Here is a 6,307-nt window from a genome sequence, read left to right as displayed (position 1 = left end):
TTAAGGCTCTTAGTCTTCAAAAGCTTTCAATACTCTCAATTTTTTTTCTTCTCTATGCAAGATTCAATACTCTCACTCTTTAATACTTAATACTTCAAGCCTCAATAGAGGAGTCTTTTGAAAAGATAAGTTTGGTAGAGAGACGAGAAATAAGAACCTATGTACCTATAAAGTTGCACATCTATTGTAATTAAACAATTAAATCAAACAAATTCTTAAAATCCCTTTAGGATAATAGTTTATTCCCTTAAAAAACTCAAAGAAATATCCCTACTGGCCAGATAATTATGTTTATTCTAGTAAACAATGTAACGAATAATTCTAGATAAACAAATCAAAATCGTCAAACAAACTTTAATTAAGACGCACGAAAATATTCGCCTAAAATGGAAATAATAAAGATATCATTCTGTACCTACCTACTTTGAATTCTTCAACGTCCAGATTTCTCATGATCTTATTCATAGACAAACGCCAGTATTAGGTACACAACGTAAGCAAAAAAAAAACACACACGCTGCAAATAAAAAATAAAACAATACGTTGCAATTTTGTGCGACCATTAATACATGGGAATTATCTGGTTAATTGTGAAAATCAGTTCTTAGTATTTGTGTAGGTACCTACTTAGTTTTTAGCACTTATTAGCGTGAGCACATTTTCACCCCAGTGTTGCCTGTTTGAAATTCCTCTTGAATATTTAGGTGTTGGTCTTTGAGGGAAATTTTATGATATCCTGGGAAAATCTTACAATTAAAAATATCCAATGCACTTTACTTATTCATCTCATCCTTAATAGCGGACTGGTATCCCACATGGATAAGAAATGCAGACTACCCTTTGTGTAACTTACGATGGAATTACTGTGGAGTTATATTTTAGAATTGCTTCAATATTGCAATAAAGAATAACAAGATCTCTAAAGAACAAAGCGTTCAAGGAGTCCATTTTCCAGCTAATTGGATTATGCTGTACGCCTAGCTGTATTGAACATGGTTTTAATTAACCGGATGTTTACGGTTATAGTTAATTAACTTAAAAATTTGGAAACTATGTATCTCTACCAAATAGGCGAACAGGGATGCCATTAAGAGGGTAGCAACCTCTCCGTAGCCATTACCTACACCCGAATAAAAAAACATCCGGAAGTATACCGAAAGCGTTCATTTCGGATTAATATTCATGTTGTTAGCTTACCCTCTCATTTCTCTGTGTACATGGGTTGATCAAATGAATGAAACTGCGTTATTACTTCCATGGGATTTCATATGAAAACCACATTCGAATAGTTTGAAGTAGAAAGGCAATATGGACAAGTGCAAACGAATTATTAGCTGCCAATCACATTTGACATTATGGGGAATTACAGTGATTAACACATTAATGAATGAAGGTATAATTTCGCTGTAATAAATAGAAACGAGCAAATTTGTTTCGTTATTTGTTGGATAATTTATATTTAAATATTCGTGCACCTGTGTTTTAAATGCTTTGTGTAAGTACGCCTGTATGCCCTGCGGTTAAATTGCTATACGAACTCGGCTTTGTTTGAAATTCGAATATTTTTGATATCTTTACATTACGAGAATTCGGAAGCATGATCAAACATAAAAATTTACCGCAAAGTTGTTATCGAACATACTTCTAAAGTTACTCAAAGGAAACCTCGTGTTTCACTTACTTCTTAAATTTCGATTTAAAAGTTTTTGCATCGCCTAAATGGGAACGAGATGAAGTACAGCTTGAGATGAGCTATGTTAGCGAAGTTAGTAAAGATTTCGATCTGCTATTACTGCGAAACTTAAAGTACCCTTAAACGTGTTTACAAGAAACTCAAATGAATTCAATTTAATTATTTTTATAAGTTAGGGGCCCAGGTAAAACCAATTTAGTTACTCCATTTTTCATTTTTATAATTCGCTCGCAACTTATCACTGGAAAATCTTTCTCGTCGTTTTTTTCTTTAAAAGTGCCAGCGGGACGTAACGTCGACCGTTTCTAATTTCCTGTTCAGTACACAGTTGCACAGTTCGAACAATAAAACTACTAGATATAATATTTAGGATAGACGTTCGAGTATGAAATAAGGGTAGAACTGTCATTAGATGTTACTTTTTAGGAAAACTTTTTATTTAAAGTTTGATAGTTTACCGTAAAGTTAAATTTTTCTGCCCAAAACTGTGGTCACTTTATTAAACTAACATCAGGCAAATAAACCTAATCTTTCTTTGAAAAAAAAAAAATGCTGAAGAGGTTTAATTTTTTCGATGTGCTTCCACTTGTTACAATAAATAAGACACTCTTGGTGTTTCCTCCTTTAACAAGCTTCCCCATTAAAATGTAATTACGTATTATATCGGTATTAGAACATGCATTTTCTCTATTTTAGTCCACTGATTCCTAGCTTAAATCTAATTTTGTTAGGATTTAAACAAAGTGAGAGAGATGAAACCACTCTTTTACAAACTCAATTGAACTTTTAAATCTAATTTTTCAACCCAATTGGAAACTTAATTAATTAAATTTACCTTCAAACTGAGCTCTTTCTAACTGAATTAATGCCCCGTTTCACAAATGATAATTAAGGTTAATCAATAATAAATAATAAATACAATAATCCATAAGATGTTTTTTATTTATATATAAAAGACCTGATCTATTAAGGATCCTCATCCTTTATAGTTTTGGCTATATTTTGAGCCGGAAAATGAATTGTCTGAAATCAACCGGAAAAACATTTTCTTATAGATTTTGGCCTGTAGAATCCATAACTTCAAACAGTTTGAAGATTGGGTGAGTAGATCAAAAGTTAAAGCCCCTTGAATGTTTTTTCGAATTTGGTTTTTTGCCTATAACTTTTGATTCAGAGGTCCAGTACGAGACGTTTTGGAATCTACGAAGCTAAATTAATAGGAAAAGTGGGCACAGAATTTTGGGATTTTATTCAATGGTCATTGTAATTGTTAGTTCTTTTTATTGCAAATTGTAAACTTTTGTCAGTAATTTAAGGGTTGTTATATGTATTCAATGAGTGAATGAAATTCAAGGAAACATTTTTTAATAAATTAAAAACGCGTAAGTACTAGACACATGTATGTGCAAAGTCTGTTATGTTATGTTAATTGAGCGGTATAACGTTTGGGCAACTTAACTCTCCCCGTATGAAAATGAGAAGATACGAGGGTTGTAACAGTAAAAGTCAATGTAGGTACCAAAAGAAATACTGGTTTATTCAAATAAATGGCAAAAATAAAAATTCTCTTCACAATGTAACACACAAATATTCAAAATACTCCCCTAAGGACTCAAAATTATAACTTGCGTTACACAAAAATCTTACTAACTTCAATATACGATTGAAATTCCCCAAGTTTAACATAGCCGACAGTCAAGAAGGATCGATTGCTGAATCTTAAAACAAGTTTCCATAAATAAATTGGAATTCCGGATAAAATGGGCCAAGTACAAATTAAACATATAAGGCAACTTTTACCTTGCATTAATTATACGGCGACGCCCAAGAAGTGACCTCAGTTCTCGCATCCAAAACTTGCAAGTAGTCAAAAGAAAAGATCCCAAGCCGCAGAGCTCGGTATAGGAATAATTGATTCTAGCTCCTCGTAATCGGAGGCAACGGTGAATTTTAGCCAAGGTTGCATAGTCGTACGTCAACAGAACGGTAAATAAAGCGTCTCTGAAGCTCGAGCTAGTCCTTACAGTGAATTAAATTTGAGTTTGAACCAAATTAATAACTAAAAGATCGAGTCGGAACTCCAACCCTAAAAAAAATCAAAGGTAACCCTCTTCGTGGATGCCATAAATGTACATACCTCTGCTTATGGGAAATCACAGATGGCGGTACTTGGCGGTACAATCAGGAAGATAACACGCAAATTAGATCGTCTCTACGGAGGTGAATATGTTCACTAATGATTCCAGAATCCACAATTTAATGAATCCAATTTGCTAGAGATTAATAAAATATGGATGATGGCAATTAAAATTCCATGCGTTCTAAGCTAACTAAAGAAAAATCAAACAAGAACGCTGGAACAAGATGAGGTATTCAGAGCGCGTTTTTACACTTACCACGCACTCAGGCGTTCGACACACAATTAAATAAGAATAATTAACAATTTTGCGGTATTCAGGCGCACCAAAAAACTGACAGCCTCAGGAAAATTCATTCTTTTTTTATTAAACTGTACTGACATGTCGAATTAGATTTTTGGATTTTCCGACGGTATAGCGAGTTACTTTGAATAACTGCCAAACCTTGTCGAAAGGCTTCACCATGCAACAATTGCCTGGTTGGCTCAACATTCGTACTAACTTTCTCTGAATACGCACAGACCGTTTTAAGATTTACTACTTCACTTGATGATGTAATAATTTAAATATTCTATTTTGCACACTTTATTTCGATACCGACGAATTGCGTTTTCACATAAACAGGCTGACTACTCTGAAATTTAAGATAAAGAAAAGGTCACGCTCTCGAACCGTCGCGAAAGAAAAGACCCCGTCTTGGATTGCTATGTTAAGCGATTTTCCAGAATCGTGTGAAATACTTTTTCTCTGGAATTTCCGCCTGAAACATTGAGGCGGCTGTCTTACCCTTTTGGTCGGAATGGTTTTAGTGGAGTTTTTAAAACAACTGGTGTTTAAAAATGACGTCTTCTGCATCGATCTTGTTGGAGGCACTGGAAATGCATGATATTCAACTATTGAATATCCACAAGTTATTTAGACCTATTCTCATAGATATTTAGATGGGCGGAGGGACAGACAGGCAAAGATTAAGGAAATTATTGAAAGATAGAAAGAGAAAAAAACGGTTTTTCATGTAAACGTACAAGGAATATTTCTTAATCTATACTGTACCTCCGTGATAATATAATCATGTGCCAATTAGCATTTAATGTGGAAGAATAATTACATTAGACACGTTCCAATGTTGTTTCCTTGTCTTCCTAAGAGGTTTGGTTATGGAGGGAGATACCTACTCCTTTTAAAAGCCCTACTAATATATTCAAGATAGTAGAGGACCAAATCGGCCTTCCGTTGTCCTATATGTCGAACATCTAATTTTCTGTTTGATAAAGGTAAAGTTTGGGAAACGCGTTCTCATCCTGGGTATCTTAAAAGTGGATTATCGAAGACTTACGGTCCTTGAAAAGGTATAAGATTATGGTAAGTTGAGTTGGGGTCGCTTGTTTTTGCGTATACTGCATTAATATTTTATCGTCCCTAGCTCTCGACGGTTTTTATTTATCCATGAAAGGGTCATCTAAATTTGTAAGTTGACACCTGTAAAATTGGCGTCGCCTTTGTTTCAGTTTATTTTCCGTGGATCGTGTTTAAAGCGTTTGAATTCTCATCACCAATTCATGAGGGAGTTCATTATTTATTAGGTCAATATAACGGCAGAATAGTAATATACTTTTGGCATCGATTATATCTAATACTTCATGTTAATAATTTATTCAGATCCTCGTTTTAGATCGTTATGGCATTTATTGTTCTTGAATTATTAATTAAAAACAGTTTACCTATTATTAATTCATATCATTTCAAAGTTTAAAAGCTCATTTTAATTGCTTCAAATTTCCAAATCGCTTTGCGTAGTTGCATTTATTACGAGTAAGTAAACTGTTAGGAACATTGTATTCGGTGCAACGGATCCAAATGGTATAATGCTTGATTGGTGCTTCAACAACCGGCCATTTTGTGGTTTGTCCATTTAAATAAGTAATAATAGTAACAGTAAAATAGGATGATCCGAAAAGGGACGATATACTAACTAACTAAATATAAGTGCATCAAAATAAGTGCACGCAGGCACATTCTTGCGTTCACCTACAACCTTAGAGCTTGGGATGCTCTATCTATATCTGTAGGATTTCCCCAATATCGTAATAGCCGTTCGGCTCCAGGAAAGATTACGGTTACTAAAGGCCGATTCACATTATCGATCACGTCAGTGTGAATCGGCCTTTATGCACAAGTTCATTTTAAATCTACAAGGTGTCATCCCGAATCGCAGTGTGATCGTATGATCGATGTTTTTTTTCCAAAAAATTATCTTTGAGTTTAGCGAATTGGTAAATTCTGCTATGATTACATTACCATTACCATTCATCAAGGCGATGAAGTCACTTTTGTTTTTAGGTTAATTTTTACCAATCCAACGCATTAGGTTAAAACATAGCGGATCTTCTAACTACAAATAGAAAATAACACCACTGTATCATACGGTCTTTATAGAGCCCATTCAGCAATGGCACCGTCTTCTTCTCAATAATTG

The sequence above is a fragment of the Photinus pyralis genome, unplaced genomic scaffold (assembly GCF_008802855.1).
Source record: "Photinus pyralis isolate 1611_PpyrPB1 unplaced genomic scaffold, Ppyr1.3 Ppyr1.4_LG5, whole genome shotgun sequence".
In the NCBI taxonomy this organism is placed as follows: domain Eukaryota; kingdom Metazoa; phylum Arthropoda; class Insecta; order Coleoptera; family Lampyridae; genus Photinus; species Photinus pyralis.
The sequence above is the reverse complement of the archived record's forward strand: the minus strand, read 5'-3'. Positions refer to the sequence as shown.